Below are 18,404 nucleotides of genomic sequence, written 5' to 3' on the forward strand. Positions count from 1 at the left end.
ACCTGGTTTCTGTTTTGTAAAAACCACTTCTCAACCCCTGACTCTTCTGGTACTAATGATGCTAATACCCTCAGTCCTCTCAGAACTTGTTCCCCAAACATCTGCTATGCTGTGAACCCAATGTCAGAAGCTCAGGTCTCCCAACCTCTACGTCGGGTCCCCTTTTCCTTTGTAGCAGTTCTGTGGTGAGATGAGGACTTTCCCACATCGCGCTGTTCGGTGTGATGAACCAGGAAACAGGCAGCCCGAAGTGAGTGGTCTTGTAATCAGTCGAAAGGGAGGAAGTCCAACCCTTCTGCTTTGGGCTTCAGGTCACATTATGCTGCTGCGCTTCTGGACTCTCGTTTATCCAGCATTTCACCGTGCGCTAAAGGTCGGCAGGAGAAAACCCTGGAGCAGCAGTTTTCACGGTCTCCACGGTTCTAGGTTCCTGAGGAGTCAGTACTGTACCCTCTGATCTCTTCCTACGCCTCCCCTTTCTCCTCCTCCTCTTTCCAATGCATAGAATGGAAAATCCTGCGCTTGAATCCACGGTCAACTTGCCAGTTTGAAGTTAGGATACCGGGGGCTTATTCCATTTGACTTCTTTTCTTTGTGCTTCTTTACCTTGAAAAAATTATATTAATATTCTGCTTTCCTCTAGTATGTAACTGGAAAGGGGGAAATGCTGCATTTGTTTTATTTTAAAAGCTCTGTGGCGCCCTAGCTGGTGTGGCTCAGTGGACTGAGTGCTAGCTTGCAAATGAAAGTTGACCAGTCTGATTCCCAGTCAGGACACATGCCTGGGTTGCAGGCCAGGTCCCTGGTTGGAGACAAAAGGCAACCAATTGATGTTTCTATCGCATCTCAATGTTTCTCTCCCTCTCTTTCTCCCTCCCTAGCCCTCTCCCCCAAAATAAATAAAAATAAAGTCTTTTTAAATTTTTTATTGAAAATATTTTTAAAATAAAGGATTTTTTAAGATGTTATTTATTTATTTTTAGAGAGAAGGGAAGGGAAGGAGAAAGAGAGAGAAAGAAACATCAGTGTGTGGTTGCCTCTCATGTGCCCCCCCCACTGGAGACCTGGCCCACAACCCAGGCATGTGCCCTGACTGGGAATGGAACTAGCAACCGTTTGGTTTGCAGGCTGGCACTCAATCCACTGGGCTACACCAGCCAGGAAAAATAAGGTCTTTTTAAAAATAAAAAAAAATAGAAGCTCTGTGGGAAGAAGAAAAAAAGGCTATAGAACCCTAACATGTAGTAAGATTAACAGTATAAGACTGTAAGAGATTTTCTAATTATTCAGAAATTATTAAATATTTATCTCGGTAGTAAATATTAACAGGAAATTTGTTAAATGTTATTTACATATGCCATTAACTGCATGTTTTCCAAAGTGAATTTGTTACACCATGGAATTTCTTTTGAAGCTTAAGGAAAACAAATACGTACACAGGTACTGATCATTTGACAGCCTGAACACAGATGCACGCAGAATCCAACCGGAGCGCTGCAATAAGTTATAAATCCCTAACTAGGCAAGTTAAAGTGGGCTGTCATGCCCCAGGCCTATAATTTCTCTAACCAGAGGTTTTCAAACCAGCCCCCTCCAGTGTTCCTACGCATCTAGGTTAATTCCCCTTTGAAATGCCAGGACATCCCTCAAAGGCATACACCTGAAAGAGAGCACGTAATCTTTTAATCCAAACCCTGCCTTCATTTCTTTCACCTTCTTGTGATCTTCCTTAATTTCAAATGCATAAAAGAAGCTGAACTGTCCGTTCTCCAGACCATTTGAGATCTTGTTTCCTGGCAACTGTCAGTCTGGGCTCAAATAAACTCATGACAATTCTCTGCAGGTTTGGATGGCTTTTACATCGACACTACTCTCTCCTCAGAAAAGCTGCTGAATCATTACCCTGACTGGTGTGGCTCAGTCGGTTGGGTGTCGTCCTGAAAACTGAAAGATTGCAGGTTCGATGCCTGGTCAGGGCACGTGCCTGGGTTGTCGGTTTGGTCCGTGCAAGGGGCAACTGATAGGTGTTTCTCTCCTTCTCTTTTTCCCTCACTTCCTCTCACTCTAAAAGTAAATAAATAAAATATTTTCTAAAAATTTTAATTATAAAAAAAGATGCTGACATAAATGCATTCTCGTTGTCCTTTGGATACCATATATTTTTTTAAAATTACACCAGATATCATTAACTGCCCACTATTAGTATATTACCCTTCTTGGATATCCTTCATGTGGCCCTTTTAACATAGCCATTGACAGTTTGCAGTAAATAATTTACCTTCACACAAAAAGAATTAAAACAAATAGTCTATGCTTCGTCACTAACCACGCCACCACCCACGTTGGATAAGAACTTGTATACCACCAACCTCCTTGTAGTAACAAGGGCCTAGTTTTTATGCTTCTTCCCAGATTGATATGTGTTCAGCCCTAACCACAGTTCTCGCGTTATTTCTGCTCTGTCCCAGGGACTGCTCCTAGCTGTGGGCCGTTGGATAAGAGCTTGAGAGGTAGGAATCAGGGTGTGTGTCACTGAAAGGTGGCATCCTCAGGGAAGCTGGCGAGAAAAGTCACAGGACTTCCTGTCACCAAACAAAATGGTTTTGCCGCAAGCAAGATAACCCTGGCTTTTTCTGCTGGCGGAAAACTGAGATCTGAGGGGAAGTACTTCTGCTCTGGAGGGCAACATCAGAGTAGTTTACTCCTAAGTGTGCAACTGCCACTTAGCTGTGCTTGTTACTAATGAAGAGAGACTTCGGGCGGGGGAATGGCGCCCTTTTCACTGCTCCACTGGGGCCCTGAGCCAACTGGAGAGCCTGGGAAACAACCTGCAGCCACGAAGCCCTGAGCCCTCTCCTCTGAGGCCCTTGCTGGACAGGAATAGAACCCCAGCAAAAGCAAAGCAATGGACCACCCCTTACTTTCCACACTTTGTCTTTTCCTCCAAATTCGTCTCCAGTCTGAATCAACTCATCAAACACACATCGAACATCTACGCTGTGCCCAGGCACTGCGGTAAGCTCCAGAAAGGGTCAGTAGGGGGTCTGAAAGGCGATGGAAAATCGTCAGGGGAGAACTAGAATACTCTGAAGGCCAAACTCCCAGCAGGCCTCAGAGCTGCATTTATACCTATGGCCACTCTGCTGCCTTAAGGGCAGGTGAGTGCAAGACCAAAAACAAATCAGGTCTGTTCCCTGGGGCAGCTGGGAGGAGGGGAAGGGGGTGAGGGCCATCTCACAGGCCAGTTCCTCCTGTAGCAATCCATTATTTGTCTGCCTTATCTTCTAATGCCCAAGCACAGCCTCAGTTTTGCACAAAATGTCCCTGACCTAAAATCCCCATTCTTCTTAAGCCATCAACCTGCTATCGGTAATAATGGATGCTTTGGGCTCTAAATTCTCTAAAGCTTTTCAGTAGCAGGCCAAAACTATTCTCCCACAACTAGCTTTTTTGTTCTTTTTTCTTTTTCTTCTCTTCCTCCTCCTCCTGCTCCTCCTCCTCTTCCTTCTTCTTCTTTGTGTGTGGATATGTCTCAGTCAAGCTCCTCCTTTCTCTCTCATTTTAAGGGCTGTCATTAAAATGTCTGGAAAGTCCTGGCCATGTGGCTCAGTTGGTTAGAGTGTTATTCCCATGCACCGCCGAAAGGTTGCTGGTTTGATCCCTGGTCAGGGCACCTATCTAGGTTGTGGGTTCGATCCCCAGCTGGGACACGTATGGGAGGCAACAGATTGATGCTTCTCTCTCACATTGATGTTTCTCCCTTCCTCTCTCATTTAGCCCCACCTCTGGGAATGGGGTATTTTTGCACCCTCTGGTTTCTATTTGAGGTTATTCTTTGGAACCTTTTGTTGTTAGAGTTTAAAGTGAAAGTTTATTAGTGCAGCAGTGAGACAGAGAGATGCTACTCTACCAACAGAGCATCCCTTCAGGAACTTTTAAGGCTTTCCTCTGGAAAGATGGAAAGAACAAACCAAACCAAGAAGTGTGTTGATGGGAAGAGACCAGAGAAACGAGGGACCAACTTTCTATTTGCAAGCCGAGCCTCCCTCCTCCATCCCAAATCTGAGAGTGCCGGGCAGTGCAGCTCTGTGGGGCTCCTTCCTGGCTCTCCAGGCGCTGAGCCCCAGGTAGGAAGGCTTTAGCGATGGCCAGCGCTGCCACCCTGGTGCCTCCTTATCTTGGATTACAGTCATTATGGTGATTTATGCTTCCAGGGTGAAAATTAGCAATCTGGTGAGGTAACTGAAAATGAATGCATCCCTTCCTAGAGTTCACTCCACCCAGCTGAGCCAGGAAATAATACCAGCATATGGGGCAATTAGAGAGCCCAGCTCCTGCTTTCAGAGCCCAGCAGAAAGAGACAGCGTTGGGGGCGGGGGGCCTGTTCCCTGCCTGGCTCAGTCATGACCAAAAGCATCCCCTAACCAGCGCCTCCTTTGCCTCTCAGTAGCGCCCCGCCTACATCCCCCATAAACACCATCCTGTGGTTTTGCCTTTCAAACAAAGCTGTTTGTTCCACACATCACCATTTTACCCTCTTTTATTGCCAACTGGCTGAGGGAGGAGAAAAGGGGAAGTGAGAGTAAACTATTGTCACATGGGCATGTGTGGGGCAAAGATATTCTTTTCTCTTTAGTCATATATTTGCTTGTAGGTGATTCAGAAGAATCTTTCCTGACTCCCATGCCTACTCTCCAATATTGGTGTGAATGGAATATATACAAAAATTTTAAAGGACTTAGAGATCCGACAGCAATGGATCATTCTCACCTTTAACCCCGGGCAAAAACCCCCATCCGGTTTTACCTCCACGGCCTTGGACCTAGGCCTTGGACCTAATGGGACTTCCCCAGTAACGTGTGACGAGGATTGATGGGGGTCACGCTGTCAGCTCCGTGGAAATTTGAATTTAAATGCAGTATTTAATCACTCCAATTTCTCACACAGTCTTAGAGTTGGAAGAGATTTAGGAGATAATGGAACCGAACTCTCTCTGAGAGATCCTGAGTTAATTGGTCCGGATGTGACCTGGGCAGAAGGATTTTTGAAAGCTCCCCAGGCAACTCTGAGTGGCGGCAAATTTGGGAAACGCTGCCCCAATCCGGTAAGGCAGCGATTTTCAACCTTTTTCATCTCATGGTACACACAAGCTAATTACTAAAGTTCTGCGGCACACAGAAAATACATTTTTTGCTGATCCGACAAAAAAAGTATACCTTTTATTGATTTACAAAATAATAATAATAATAAATAGTAATTACTTACCCTTTTGCTCTAAAGTGACTTTTTAAAAAAATCTTGCCACCTTGGGCCAGACTATTTCTAAGATTTTTTTTCAACTGTGAGGTTCTACAATTACCGTGTGTAAATTTTTAAAAATCACGTGCCTGCTTATCTAAAGTGGTCCAATTCATCGAAACAGGAAGTGGAATGACAACGAGAGTTACCAGGGGCTGGGAGGAGGAGGAAAAAGGAGTTGCTGTTTAATGGTTATAGAATTTCGGATTTGCAAGATGAAAGTTCTGGAGGTCTGTTTAACAACAGCGTGAATATATTTACCACGACTGAACTGTGCACTTTACAGACAGTTAAGATGGTAAATGTGGTTCTGCCTTTTTTTTTACCAAATGCAAAACAGAGCGAAGCACCCGTGAGGGCACTGTGCTCTGAGTTGCGCCCTGGACCAGGCACATTGTTACGCTTTCCGTTGGCTCACGGTCACTTCTGCTATTAGAAGGCAGGGGCCCGAGCACGAGCCCACGGCCCACGTCAGCCCACTGCGATGTCACTGCCACAGCCACTGCAGGCACTGCCAAGAATCCAAAACTATGAAAATGCCCCTCTGTCCTTCTGGTCTTCCAATCTCCTGCTGACGCCCCAGTTGACAGAACCCAGTAGGAAGCCAGGGTGTGCCAGTCTGAGGAAGGCGGTGTGCTGTGTGCTGTTGGAGGAAGCTACCAGGAAGAGTGAGGGTGGAATGGAGCAAGATCCACACTGTTAGGAGCTGCCCAGCCCTTTGTCTCTTCCGCACCCACCCACAGCTCTCTACCCACGAATAAACTCAACAAAACAACAACAGAAGCATTATAATGTAACTACACCCTTCACAAACGAAGGCATTCTCACCATTTTCCTGATGAGGGAAATACAAAGTTCCATCAGTCTATGGGGTTAATATCCAACATTTGTTTTTAAAAAGGTTATAAAACTCAACACCAAAAAAAATTTTAAAAAGAAAACTCAGGTGCCTATACTTGTATATAAGGATTTCTGGTACCAAAAATTAACCAATCAGATGCAACCATATTATGCAATGTGACCAATAAGATGCGACTCTATCATATGACCTATATAAGACAGGTAATGCCCACCAGACAACTATTGTTGTGTCGGCTCTTGTTATTTTTTACTTTGACAATCTAAGGGAAGAGAGGTCAGTGGCCGTAAGTCAGTCAGGTATCACACATTTTTAAAATTCTTGCAGCACACCAGTTTCAGGGCACTGGCTGAGAATTTCGGCCCTAATGCAGGGTTTATCAACCAGCCTACCAACATTTCAGGGCGGGATTATTCTTCGTTCTTGGGGGGTTTTCCTAATGCACTGTAGCATGTTTAACAGCACCCCCAGCCTCTACCTACTAGATGCCAATAGCATTCTCTCTCCCTAGTTGTCACAGATGTCAAAAATGTCTCCAGAGATTGCTGGTGTCCCCTGGGAAACAAAATCATCCTGGGGGAGGGTCTCGGGCCCCACCCTCCTTGACCCCTCGGTAGCATTGGGAAACCTCTCCTTTGGAAGACTCCTCCCCCTTATTGGCTTTCACAACACTGCGCTCTCTGACTCTGTATGCAAGGACACACTGATATTCAAAACATGTTTATAAAGCGAACCTAGAAGTTACTCACATGTCTTTTGCTCACTTCCCATTGGCCATTATCTGCAAGAGACAACAAATGTAACCTTTATTTTGGGCAGCCATGTGTATAGTTAATAACTAGGGTTCTGGTCCTATAATACTCTCAGCTTATGCCTTTTTCCCATTTTCCCCACTTTCCACCAGTTGGAGGTACACACATGGTAATGTTGAGTCATCTGGGACCATATGAACAAGGTCATGACCTTGGGTTGTTAGAGCACAAAGAAAGATGGAAGAAGCGTAAGTCTCTGACCTCAAAGAGCCACCATATCAGCCTTACACTGTTTACTCCTGAATTATTACGTGACAGAGAGAGAAATACACTTCTGTCTTGTTTGGATGCCACTGTTCTATCAGCTGGATCTACTCCTAATCAATACAGGACCAATCAAGTTCAACTATCATTTCTAACAACTCTCAGATCTATATCTCCAGCCCCTGAAACTTTTCTAAGTGCTAATCCCATATTTCAGCTATTTGTTGGAAGCTCCAGCTGGATATCCAGCTAGGATTTTAAACTGAGTATATTTACCTTTTTAAAAGATTTTATTTATTTATTTTTAGACAGAGGGGTAGGGAAGGAGAAAGAGAGGGAGAGAAACTTCACTGCGTGGTCGCCTCTCATGCACCCCCTACTGGGGACCTGGCCAGCAACCCAGCCATGTGTCCTGACTGGGAATTGAACTGGTGACCCCCTTTGGTTCACAGGCTGGCACCCAATCCACTGAGCCACTCCAGCCAAGGCTTAAATTTAGTATATTTACAACCAAAATCATCATTCTTGTTTCCATACTAACTCTCCCTACTATGTTCCTTAATGTTCCTTAAAAGACATCTTCAAGTCACCCAGGCTCCTGTGACACCTTCCTCTCTTATTCTACCTGTATCCAATTAATGGCTCCCCAACAACCTTGGTTCCCCCCAACTCCCCAACCTCTCCCATCAACTTAAACCAAACTACCTGCTAATCTAGCCTCCTAAATATGCCCTAGGCCTCCAGAACTGTTGCAGATTCTGTACTTAACTTCTACTGAAAGTCCCTACTCAGCATACCCTTTTCCCTAAAGGCAGAGCTGAGTCATCCCCAAGAAGTCCATCCCAAAGCCTTGCATGTGGTAGGTACAAAATGTTTTTTAAGCTGAAGAAATCAAGCAGCTTGCCAAGGCCACGTGGCTAGTTAGAAATGCCCTGCTATAGAATACCGACAGTGCATACGGACGATAAATTTGCTTCCTGATGTTTTCCCTGGGCCGACAATGTCATGAGGACATGGACTTCTTTGGAAAAGGTAGTGATTTGAGAAATCCTAAACTACAATTTAAATCAGTCTTCTGCCATTTTGAGCCTTTGACATACCCTGCACTATAATTATATCCATGTGGCTGCATAAGGCAAGATAAAATGTAAGCATTTTATATATTTTTGTGAACTAGATGTGCATCTCCGCCCAGACATGCTCTAGCCTGACTGATTCTTCGTGGGCCAGGAAGCGTTTAGAACACTGAGATATTTTTCAAATCAAGAATCTCCGTGGGGTCCTCTGGGCCGGTTTTAAACAGATCAGTGGTTACCACAGTTGATATCTGAGCCGTGTGGCCTGCTCGGAAAATTGAATGTCTGTAGCCAACTTTGTCTATGCGCACACAATCTTTTTAACATTATAACCATATTTAATAAAATAGTAAATGGATCTTCATGACATAGAGGGAAACTAAGAACAATAAAATATAACATACTTGTCTTATTTGACAAGGCACAAGGAAAAGGGCTTCCTTAGACACTGGAGTTCCCCAGCATTGTACCCACGATATTTTTTAAAAGATTTTATTTATTTTTTAGATAGAAGGGAAGGGAGGGAGAAAGACAGGGAGAGAAACATCCACGTGCAAGAGAAATATTGATCAGCTGCCTCTCATACCCCCCCCAACTGAGGACCTGGCCCATGACTCAGGCTTGTGCCCTGATGGGGTTTGAACCGGTGACCTTTCTGTTTGCAGGCTAGCACTCAACCCACTGAGCCACACAAACCCTGGGCCATAATTTTTGTACAGACTTTTAAACCCTAAGAAAAAAAGAGACTCAGTATATATTGAGGACAGGCCTCAAGGGATGGGCCTCTAATTTTTGCTGCTTTTCAAAAGCAAATTTGAACAGGGTTAGTTTAAGCCTTGTACTCTGTCTTTCGGTTCTTCCTAAGAGCTATATTGCCCCCAATTGCCTTGGCCTGAACTAGTCATTCGCAGCTACCTATAAATTCCGGCTGGGTGTGTGATCCAGAAACTGTCCCCTTGGCCTCTGAGGAGACGGTGCTCAGGTTACTATCCCTCCTGCTCCCAAAGAGACCCTTCTTCCTCCGGAGCACAGGGACACGCGCTTTGGGTATCATCCCACTATAGCCACAAATATAACAGAAAGACTTATTAACTGCACATACTAGTCTATGTTGTCAATTGCGTGTATAATGATATATATTATTAATGTATTTATTTATTGTAGTTGTAAACTTTCTGATTTATTTAAATAAACTGTTCCTTAGCCCTGGCTGGTGTAGCTCAGTGGATTGAGTGCAGGCTGCACACCAAAGGGGTGCAGGTTCGATTCCTCATCAGGGCACAAGCCTGGGTTGTGGGCCAGGTCCCTGGTGGGGTTCACATGAGAGTCATGGATGTTTCCCTCCCTCTAAAAATAAATAAATAAAACCTTTTTTTTTAAAAAAGAGTCAATCCCTAAATAAATAAATAAATAAATCTGGTTTGCCTACGACAAAAAGATTTCACACTCGATTATTTTCCTTCATGCCTATACTAGTGGTTTTTGTCTTTTTGTGAGTTCTGTAATAACTCGCAAACTCCTCAGATCAGTCTACACTTTTAAATATTCACAGTTTCATTTATCATTTACCATTTTTAAAGATACTATTTAATTAGACACTGAATTCCACAATTCAGGTCTTGCCTAGGAAATTAGGTTTAAAAGTAACCGCTTTACATAGGTTTGATATGTGAAATAGATGTTGCATGTCACCAAGTTTCTTTGCATTAATAAGTTAAAAGTTGTTCTGGTCTGTCTCATTATCTCTCAGCCCCCACTACTACCTAAATCTCAGGGCAAGATGAAAGTGTCAAAATGTGAGAGCTCTATACCTTACTGTGGTGTTGGATGGTATCATTCATTCCATTTTACGTATGAGAAAACTGAGGCTCAGAGAGGCAAACTAACTAAGTGGGTTAGCTTCCAGACTCACAATCAATTCCCCAATTTCTAGAAATGCCTCATGTCTCTGTCATGTGAACCCCACTCCCACTCCTTGCCTTAGTTGATTGGTCCAGGACCAGACATGTGACCCAAGCCAAGCCAATCACACTTCTTCTCCAAGGACTTTTGAAATTGGAACTGAGGGGAGAAACAAGGACTTCTCTAATGGTAAACTTATGACCCATGAGGCACAGAGGTTACAAGGAGCTATGACCTCCTCTGGGAAGAACTGAACACATAAAGCCAATACACGGGGTCAGGGACAGAGAGGAGAGAGTGTCCTGGGGGGCATTTAAGTCTCTGAGTTCAGTTACCCCCAGATCTAGATGCCTTAGGATCCTTCCACCAGATTCCCCTTTTCACCTAAGCCGAATCAAGCATCTTTATATAAAGAGCAAAGAGGTGTGGTTTGGAGGGTCTAACTCCTCAGCCCGTGCTCTTTTCGCTGCAGGAGATCAAGGTCACCTGCTTGCTCAGATCTTGTCTCTGACCGAACGGGAATGAACAGCACAAAGTTACCAAACCCTGCCCTTCCACTTCATGTGATTCATGCACATATTCAGCCTCAATCTAACCATGGCATGTGGGAAACTGGCGTCTACTGTTTCACATGTCGAGATGACACGTGCACCTGAGGGTATGGGTTTGGAAGGAAATGCTACACTCCCAGCTATGTGTCTGTACCGGATTTGGGTGACATGGTGAATAATCAGCCCCTTGAAGCCACACCCAGGCAAATTCATACAGACTTGGAAGGATGGGAAAAAGAAAATAGAGGAAGTGGAAAATCTGAATTCAAGACAAAGGTAACAGGCCTTCACATGGTGATATCGTTAGCAACTTCCCAAGTACTTTTCCACGCACTGTCTTGTTTTGGGTCTCATGGGCTCCCTGGAGGGACAGAGAGAGCGGCTACAGCATTGCCTACATGTTACAGAGAAGGTTGTGAAGACGCCTACCATGGTGGGTGCTCAACAAACCCATTTATTCATTCATCACAGGTGCTACTGATGCTCCGCGACCATCTGGTGAGTGTGAGCCTGTGCGGCTCAGGGGCATGAAGTGACTTGTCCGATGTGACATGGTTAATAAGGGGCAGCAGAGGTAACTACACTTGCGTTGTCTTGCTCTGCGCTTCACTACACAAGCTGTGTTTGAAACTGGGCAATTCCGACTCTTTCATGAATTCACGTATTACATGTGACCTCAATTCCCCACTGCAGGAGAGAGGCACTTCTCACACCCCCCCCAGTCCTGTGGAAAGTTCTTCAAATAAATGCTCACCAGCCCTAGAAACAATGAGATCCTCCAGCATTGAAAGGCCTTGCTACCCTGTGACCCATGGACATGAACAAGGGTAGGAGGATTGCCTGAGGGAGTGGGGGGGCGCTGGGTGGGGGGGTGCAAAGGGGAAAAATCAGGACAACTGTAATAGCATAATCAGTAAAATAGTAAAATATAATTTTGGAAAAAAGAGGAAGGTCTTGCCACTCAAACAAGCTGGTTCAGAAATCTATGGCTTCACAGAAACAAATGCTCAAGGAAAACGGGATGATCACCTTGGGAGCTAGTGAATGATTCGTGGGTGGGACACGCAACCCCAACTCTCTTTTGCGGGTGTCATGAAGCTAATTCAGGAAGACAGAAGGACGTTTTCTGTGGTGGTGAAAACCCTGCTCTTTTTTTTTTAAGGTTTTATTTATTTATTGGTAGAGAGAAGGGAAGGGAGGGAGAAAGAGGGGAAAAAATAGCCATCCCTTGTCTTTTGCATGCCGCCAACTGGGGACCTGGCCCGCAGCCCAGGCCCACAGGCGCCCTCGCCGGGTGTCAAACCGGCGACCTCTCAGTTTGCAGGCCAGCACTTGGTCCACTGAACCACGCCAGCCAGGGCTGCCCTACTCTTCTATATGGAGGCCAGGCCAGCAGTTGTTTGGGTTTTTTTAAAGGTACTTCTCCCACTGAGCGTATGAAGATGATTGAGGTCTGTCATTGTTTTATTCCTTTGTCACCAGAAGACTGTCAGTTCAGAAACCATGTGCAGAAAATGGATCAAAATTTAAACGGGGGCGGAGGCACTGCTGTCACCTGGGGATCTCCTCCAGCTGAAGTTGCAGAAGCTCTGCGGGCAGCCCCCGAGGGGCACTGTCTCCGACGCCCGCAGCACCTGACGGAGGCCGACGTTTCCCCGAGCTTTTCCAGGAGCACTCTGCCTTCCGACAGGTCACTGTCTCCCTGTTATCCGTCAGTCACTGGTTACCATCCAATTGTCCAGCTAAGTCACGGAACAGATGCCTGACTCTCGCCAACTCAGAAAAAACAGAGATGTTTGGCAAGTTCTGCATGTTTAAAAGAAGTTTACTGATTGCAGGAAGGTGACCTTTTTGGTGAGTGAAAGGGGCAATGGGCTGGTGCTCAGTCCCTTATCCTGATTTCCTGTTTGAATCTGAGCAGATGACAGGTCTGAAAAATGATTCTGTCCTCAAAGATTCTAGAAAAATTGTTAAGTAGAAAAACACTTCTGTTTTATAATTTTGAGCCCCAGACGGGTGGCTCTGTCGGTTGGAGCGTTATCCTGCACACCAAACGCTGGAGATTTGATTCCCCATCAGGGTAAATAAATACCTAGATTGTGGGGTTCAATTCCAGGTTGGGGAGCAAATGGGAGGCAACCAGTTGATGTTTTCTCATATCGATGTTTCTCCCTCTCTCTCTAAAATCAATAAATAAGCCCTGGCTGGTGTAGCTCAGGCCTGCAAACCAGAGGATCGCGGTTCGATTCCCAGTCAGGGCACATGCCTGGGTTGCAGGCTGGTTCCCTGCAGGCCAACTCCCAGCAGAGGATGCACAAAAAGGCAACCATACATTGATGTTTCTCTCCCTCTCTCCTTCCCCTCTAAAGATACATACATAAATAAAATCTTTTAAAAAATCAATGAATATATTTTGAAATTTAAAAAAAATATTTTGGGGAAAAAATAAAATAAAAATAAAAATATTTTGGGGGGCCAAGAACAGGCAGAGGTGCACATTCCCTTACCTGAAGGCCAGCTGCTTCTGTGGCTACAAGGGTTCTCCTCATTTAACTTCCTTGAGCCTCAGTGTTGCCATCTGTAAAGTGGGGGGATAGTGCCCACCTCACATGATTGGGCTTAGGGTTGAATGAGTTAGCACGGGAAGAGTGACTGGCACACAACCTGGCTATGGCACCCAGCCAGTGTTAGAGGTGACACCACTGTCATCATCATTACTTTTATCATTGCAGTTATTCCCAAGTGCGTCCTTGCCTCAGTCACGGCCAGCTCTTTGCCGACCCCATTGTCTCTCAGTCAGTACTTATGGTTTTGACTTGGAAATATTTTTTCCTTGGCTTCTGTTTCTGTCCTCTCCACAGATTTTCTCTGTATCTTCCCCAGTTAGCTGAAATAACGAGAGCCTTACAAGGTCCTCTGTACAATTCCTGTCTTGTTAGTGATCACTGACCTGGATGCCACACGGGCTAGAGGTCATTGTGACTCACAGCGTGGCTGACTTTGAAAAGCTGTCTTTGAGAGGCAGAAGTAAGGTGACCAAGCATCCCAGGTTGCCTGGGGCTGAGGGGTTCCCCGGATGTGGGACTTGCAGTGCCAAATCAGAAAAGTCCTGGGCAAACCAGGACGAGTTGATCCCCACAGGCAGAAGAGCATAACGTAGGTTCTGGAGTGTGGATTCAAATTCTGATCCTGCCACTTCCTAGCTGTGTGACCTTGGACAAGTCACCTAACCTCTCTGAGCCTCAGTCTTCCCCCCTGCAGGAAGAAGATAAGTACTCACATAGGGTTGTTCTGAAAGTAATGAGTTAATTAATGTAAACAGCTCAAGATAGCGCCTGCCCGCCATCTCACCCGTGCATGCCACCTGTCACCTATTACTGACCCAAAGTTGTGTGACATCAAAGCATAATCCAAATAAATGTGCAATGAAACCTCTTTTGACCTGATACAGCCCAACCTGGATCTTCAACTGAACATGTTGTGATTTTTTAGTACTTCCCTTTTAGCCGGAAGTACAAAAGCAGAACAAGCCAATATTTTGTTCCCCACAAATGTAAAGCCCAAGCTTAATCTTTGGTGTCATGTGGGCCTTAGACCAAATCACCTGCGTATGTTTGCTCTGCGTGTCTATGGTCACTGTCCAGGAGCCATCACAGCTGATCCTGACCATAACCACTCCCAAACAAACGAGTCCTCGATCCTGAATCATAGACAGCCAATCACCTTCCCTGTACTGTATGATTCTAGAATCACAGACCATGTAGCCCTCCTTTAACCAGAAAACTGCATTATTCAGAACCTCCTCTGTTCTCAAACGCTCCAGTTTAGCCGGGAGCCCTGCACTAGGAAAGCCAGCCCTCGAGAGGCACTTACATCACAAGGCTAAGACGTTTGTTCTGGGTCGAACTGTGTTCTTCCAACGATACTGCAGTGAGGACTCTGTACCCAATTGCGACATGTGGGTACTTCCCCCCACACCGCTGGACACGTCTGTCTGTGAAAAACATGATCCGCTGTTCATTCATTAAACAAAGGCTCATCGGCGTCTTTAACTGTCAGGCACTCTCGCTGGCACTGACGGTAAACATTGGAAAACAAGACAGATAATGTCTCTGCCCTCGCTGACATTGTGATCCCCAGAGGCAGACAACAAACAAGCGAACAGATAAGTAAACAGGGTGGTGTTTGATAGCAATAACAAAAGGCTACAGGAAGTATACAGCAGGGCGATTGTTTCATCAATGTTTATTTAGACAAGATGTATGAGCACGTGTGACGGGCCAGGCACTGGGCCGGGGATGGAGCTAAGGTCAAACCCGACGGAGATCCCTGCCCACTGGCCCTAAGAAGCAGTGGCCAAGAGAAGCCTCTTTGAGGAAGAGACTGTGGAGCTGAAGGGGAAGTCTTTCCAAGAACCGTGCGGATAAAAAGGCCCTGAGGCGGGAAGGTGGGTTCCAAGAAGAGAAAAGAGTACAGTAGAGCTGAAGCTGAGCAAAAGGGAACTGACACTTTCTGGAACAATCCACAAGTTCCCCAATTTCCAATCTGTAGTTGGGCAGGGGCACCCTGGAACACTTGGCGTGGGTGCAGAGATGGCATGATGGGAAGGTTTCCACTTCCCTCTTCCACTCCCCCATTTTTCTCGTGCCTGGAACACAAGCCTGAAAGGGACTTGTCCAGCTTCCTAATCCAAACTCCAAGGAAAGTGAGAGTTTAGATGAGGAAAAACTAGCCTGCCACCACCCACCAAGCAGAAGCCAGTCACCCCTCCCCAATGTCGGAGGCTTCTGCTTCCCCTCCCTGGGGCTGGAGGGAGTTGAGACCCCCCCCCAGGCAACGTGCTCAGCCACCTCTCCCTTCTCTGCTCTGTTTGTTTGTTTCTTTTCTTAATTTTTTTTAAAAATATTTTTATTTATTTATTTATCTTTAGAGGGGACGGGAAGGAGAGAGGGAGAGAAATATCAATGTATGGTTGCCTCTCGTGAGTCCCCTGCTGGGAACTGGCCTGCAACCCAGGCATGTGCCCTGACTGGGAATTGAACCGCGATCGTGTCTTTTCTTAATTTCATTATTTCTTTTTCACTTCTCGGCTTTGTCAGAGCTCAGAATTTATTCTGCCCCCAGGTGCAGAACCACATGAGGCGAACTGCGTGTTGCTCTGATTTGATGGCATTTGTCTGTTTTCCCTAGAGCAGGGAATTCCCTCCCCTGCCCCCAAGCAGCCTAAACAGCTCCACTTTCATTCTCCTGTGTCTCCCACCTTTGGGTGTGAGGCTGTCGGGTCCCACAACTGGCAAAGAAAGGCATCTTACAGGGGCCACCTCTCTGCCAAGGTAACATAACGCTTTGGAGGGTAACTGACACTGGAAGTAGACGGTGGAAGTTATTCTCAATTTGCAGGTCACAGGGACCGCGTCAGTGAGGCTTCCTCTCTCTCTCTCTCTCTCTCTCTCTTACGTACACACAGTGATTTGCCACCTTCCCTTCTACTTCAGAGGAAGGAAAAAGAGTTCAGAGGCGCGACCCAGAGCTGGCAGGCAGGGGCAGGCTGGGTCAGGACCTTCACTCCAGCAGTCAGGACACTCATCCTGGGGTAAGAATGAAGCACCTCCCTCACCCCAGGGCTCAGCACTTCCCCTGCTTCCCAGCCACTGCTGGGAAGGCTCTCCTACTGGGGCGTGCTGAGAAACTGGCTTTGCATCTTCTGCTACAAGGGCTCTCATTCACCAACGACCCAGAGGCGCCAAGGTGAGAACTTGGAGGAAGCCCAAATTTAAATTACACTGGACAGTCTTGTTGGGAAATGGCAGGTTTCTAGAGGCTGGAGGAGTCCGTACTGTGTGTCCTGATGAACAGCCTTGAGAGGGTGCTGTGCACAGAGAAGAAGGAGGGCAGAGGGGCAGAGACCCCAGTTCCCAGTCCTGGGAAGAGACGTGGGGTCACCAAAGTGGGGCTCAGAGAGGCTTTACCCATTGCTGTAGTCAGCCAGCCCTGCTCCCTGGCTTTGTTGGGGACTATTGATTGACATTGAGTCTTTCCCATTCTTTTGGAAAGGGCAAGCCCCTAACCCCACTTTCCACGTGGTTGCCCTTTAAGAGAGAAATTCTGAAGCCACACTGGTAATAATAACAATAACTCAGAACCACTTAAGGCCCTCTGCCATCCATCCATACTCTCAACCTCAAAATATTATATATTTATAGAATACTTCACAGTTTCTACACCTTTCCCCCCATAAATTTTTGTCTTGTATTTCATGACAAACCATTGAGGTAGCAGGTAGAGGTTATTAGCTACTTTTACTGCAGAGGAAACTAATGCTCAGGGAAGTTGAGTAACTTGTCCAAGGTCAGCCAGCAAATACAGGGAGTGATGAAATAGGGACACAGACCCATGCAACAACCAGATCTTGACGGCTGGCAAACGGAGATCGCGCGTGCTTCGCTTGGCCAGGGAAAACGTGGAACAGGCTTTCCCACCAGAAACCGCAGAGCTTGCTCTCAGTGACAGCCTCGTTACAATGATTAAATCGTTCTGTGTCACTGACAGATTAAAAGATTGGGAGGCAGGTGGACTATGAACCCGAGAGCACCTCGGGGACAGCCTAACCAATGTAAGTCATCCATCACCAGGAGCTGGCAGGGCCCAGTGGGCTCCTCCAGCGCCTTGGGGGACAAGACAGCTGAGACAGCCGGGGGGGGGGGGGGCCCGATGAGCCAGATGTTATCTACTGCCATTTGCATCTAAAGTTCCTCATTTCTTGGCATGAATTGATGGAGGAGGCATAAAGGGGTGGTATAATGAGGTTGGCATTTTTGATTCCTTTTTGACCCCGATTTAGAGCAGCCTCGAGGGGCAAGTTCCCCGAAGGTTAACTGACTTTAGATGATGAGCAGGAATATAATTAGACAACTTAGCCAAGAAGCATCAGGGGCCTGTGGAGGGCAATTTGGCAGAATCTATCAAACTTTAAATGGATGAATTACTCCTACAAATACAGGTTTTCATGGGCCAGATGAAGCATTCCCAAGGACATTCACTGCAGCACCTGTCTGCGTACAGGTGTGCTTCCGAGACTGTGGCTTTGGCTCCAGACCATCACGATAACGCAATATCATAATAAAGCAAGCCGCGCACATTTTTTTGGTTTCCTAGTGCATGTAAAAATGATGTTTACACTCTACTGTAGTATATTAGGTGTGTGATAGCATTATGGCAAAAAAAAAGTACATACCTTAATTTTAAGATATTTTATTGCTAAAATTTGCAAACCATCATCTGATCCTCCATCGAGTTCTAATCTTTTTGCTGGTGGGAGGGGCTTATCTTCAATTTGTAAAAAAGATGTAATATCTGTAAGGTGCAATAAAGCAAAGAGCAATAAAAGGAGGCCTGTATTGAACAAGCGTCTGTTAAACGCTGTAGGTAGAGCAGGAAATACACCCAAGTAGCTGCCCTCACAAGCTTTCATTCTAGAGAGGAAGCGTTTACTCCTTTATTCAATAGATCTTTTCAGAGCCCCCACTACGTGCCACGCACCATTGGAGAGTAGGGTTGCAGAATAAGATACAGGCATTTAGTTACACTTGAATTTCATATAAACACAATATATTTTTTAATATAACTATGTCTCCAATACCTGCCCTCTTGGGACATAAGTATAAAGCACACTTATATTAAAAAGTATTCATTGCCCTGGCCA

General features: G+C 45.8%; 1 long non-coding RNA gene across 1 annotated transcript; it reads left to right on the forward strand.

Annotated features, from left to right (window-relative positions):
- The first annotated feature begins 16,134 nt into the window (after positions 1-16,134).
- LOC119003354 (uncharacterized) lies at positions 16,135-18,045 on the forward strand. Its single transcript, XR_005069939.1, has 2 exons — positions 16,135-16,450; positions 17,703-18,045. It is a non-coding gene; the product is annotated as an uncharacterized LOC119003354 (long non-coding RNA).
- Positions 18,046-18,404: the final 359 nt, after the last annotated feature.

The sequence above is a fragment of the Sturnira hondurensis genome, unplaced genomic scaffold (assembly GCF_014824575.4).
Source record: "Sturnira hondurensis isolate 20B ecotype Veracruz unplaced genomic scaffold, ASM1482457v3 Scaffold0001221, whole genome shotgun sequence".
NCBI classification, from domain to species: domain Eukaryota; kingdom Metazoa; phylum Chordata; class Mammalia; order Chiroptera; family Phyllostomidae; genus Sturnira; species Sturnira hondurensis.